We start from the raw sequence: 3,074 nt of genomic DNA, 5'->3' as shown, positions 1-3,074 counted from the left end.
TGTGTGTGTGTGTGTGTGTGTATATATATATATATATATATAATTATTTTATATATATAGATATAATTCTAAATTTTCTCATTGATCCTGGTCTTCCTTGTGGTGGCGATATGTCCTCAGTCCCTTTTGTCATCTTTCACTGATGCTACCAAAACTTTCTCAGTGAACTGATATCCAACAAAGACTTAGTTGGATTTTTAGCAACTCTCCATAGTCTTTCACACAGCTCTAGGTAGGAATCAGATTTCTGATCAGCATAGATTTTAATTAGTCATTTAATCTCCAGTAAAATAAGCATAGTTAACATTAAAGACTTTAAAGGTTTTGTGCATGCTCAGTAATAATTTAGGGAGATGTTTAAGATTTAAATGTGATATTAAGCACTAGGTACCAGTATGTGGACAAGAGACCTTCATATATACGTATTGCAACTAAAATATATCTAATATAAATACTTATGCTGTAAATTAAAGGGCTTTCTTGAATGATCTGGTTTTAAGAACACACAAAATATTAAAGCCAAAGCTTTAAAAGCTGCTTCTTTTTTAAAAAGGTAATAAATGAGCATAATAAGGACAAATGGCTACCTGGTTCTGTCATACTGTTGATTTGGTCTTTCTGAATTCTAGAGAGACAGAATCCCCCTCTTGATTTTCCATCTTTACTCTTGTTATATCAGACTTGCTACATTAGATCAGACTATAAGTCATTGAAAGACAAGTATGGTCATTGGTAGGGGAGGAGTGGGCCCAAAGAGAACGAATTCTTTCCAGACTCTAGCAATTATAAGGTTACAGCCAGAAGCATGACACTTGAACCACAAACACACATGACATCAAATGTCGTTAAAGAAAATGAAGGTTTTTATACCCAACTTCATCATTTCCAGTCTTTACATCCAGGAAGCCTAGAATAGTTTTACGTACATTAAATGAACATCACACTCCGCTTTAGAGGTAGAAAATGTTGTTAGGCCCATAAAGTACAGATTTGTCCAAGTTTACATGTCAAATTAGTGGCTGAGCAACCTGATTTAGGCCTGCATGCTCCATGCGGCTGTGTGGGGCTTGCTCCACATACAGATAGCAGATCAAGCAGTTATATTATCATATCCACATCATCTCAGTTTCTGCTGCTAACCACCCACACAGACTAGCAGTCTTGTGCTTTGCTTCTAGTGTCCTCCTCTGTGCATGGTTATAGAATGAGCTCTGTGATATGCATTCACCAAGGAGTTGCATCTGACTTCCTAGTCTCTTGGCCCAATCACAATAGGCCACTGAACCTTATGAAGAGATGTGTGTTTTACAATCAGCCAAGGCATGTGGTGGGGGAGGGAGGAGGAAGTCAGGAGAGAGGGAAGAATGGTTAGTCATGAAGAAAGCAGATATGAAGTATATTAACAACACTTAATTTATGGCCATTAACAAAACTTAACTTTATGGCCAGGCCACCTAAGTCTCCTGCTCTAAACATACTTGCTTTATTCACTCTTTTCCTTCTATCTGCCATCACATTTCTCATTTCCCTTGAGTTACTCAAAGTTCTCTATAGTTCTTTTTGACTGGGACTTCATGCTATCAGCAAACATCACTGGCTCTCAATCATTTCCTCCTCCAGATCAGAAACACATGTTCAAAAACAACCCAACTAGTAACCTCTCTACATTGTGAGGAGCAGCCATACACTCCAGCTGTGTTTTATTTATTTTAGTACAGGTCCTGCACTCCCTCCTAGCAGGGATGTTGAAACCCATAATATCATAATACTTCCTTTGCATCTGACTACCTGCAACTCCTATGTGAAGACAAGACTCTGATATTTCTCAAAGGGTTAGTCCATATAAGCTACCAAAAAGGTCCTACTTTATCACTGCAATTTGATTCAGTATAAAGATTAGCAAAAAACAAAACTAATGCTGTGCATCAATTCTGATACTTTATTTAAAGTGTGAAGCACTCCAGAAACTCCTCATCAAAACCCATCTGATTGTTATGGTAGCTGTTGGTGGTGGTTTGTTTAAAATCTCCCTAACATTTATCATTAGCCTCTATTGGGGCTGGATGCTTACAAATTGTAAAGCTCTACTTTCTCATCTGGCCATCTGGGGCCTGCAACACACCAGAAAAGAGGCCCCATATGTTTTTGTGTTATCCACAAAGTATCTGTTGTTCTAGGAGCTAATGTCAGAAATCATCCGACAATGAAAAAGTCCATTACCGGAGAGCAGGATTGTGCCCACAGTCCTTGCAAATAAACAACACTACAGCTGTTCACTTAACTGTTATGAAACAAATTTACAAAATCTATGCTCTGATGGTCTCATAGAAAAGTAAAGGGCTTTGCATACTTTCTACTTACTGAGGAATATCTACAGTTATTAATCAAGTTACACAACCTTAGCAAGTGCATGGAGTTATTTCATAATGTGAAATTAGTAGCAAATTATTTGATCAATAAATTAACCACATGAAGAGGTGGAGGGCAGATAAACTAACTATACCAAGTTAAAGACAGGAGGGGGGATATTATGTCTGCCACTTGCTCGATGGTAGCAGTTTTGTGCTGCTTTATTCCACTATTTCATAGTTTCATAGTTTCTAGGGTCGGAAGGGACCTGAGCAGATCATCAAGTCCGACCCCCTGCCATGGCAGGAAAGAGTACTGGGGTCAAACGACCCCAGCAAGGTGTTCATCCAGCCTTGTCTTAAAGACCCCCAGGGTAGGAGCCAGCAACACTTTGCTTGGAAGTTGGTTCCAGATCCTAGCCGCCCTGACCGTGAAGTAGCGCCTCCTGATATCTAGCCTAAATCTACCCTCTGCCAGCTTGTGACCGTTATTCCTGGTCACTCCTGGTAGTACTCGGGGGAACAGGGACTCCCCCAATGCCTGCTGATCCCCTCTGACTAGTTTGTAACAGACCACTAGATCCCCCCTCAGCCTTCTCTTGTGGAGGCTGAACAGGTTCAGGTCCCTGAGCCTCTCTTCGTAGGGCCTGCCCTGCTGCCCCCTGATCATGCAAGTGGCCGTCCTCTGGACCCTCTCCATGTTGTCCACATCCCTCTTGAAGTGCA

The sequence above is a fragment of the Gavialis gangeticus genome, unplaced genomic scaffold, assembly GCF_001723915.1.
Source record: "Gavialis gangeticus isolate Ggan-Ray unplaced genomic scaffold, GavGan_comp1, whole genome shotgun sequence".
In the NCBI taxonomy this organism is placed as follows: domain Eukaryota; kingdom Metazoa; phylum Chordata; order Crocodylia; family Gavialidae; genus Gavialis; species Gavialis gangeticus.
This window is presented reverse-complemented; position numbering follows the sequence as displayed.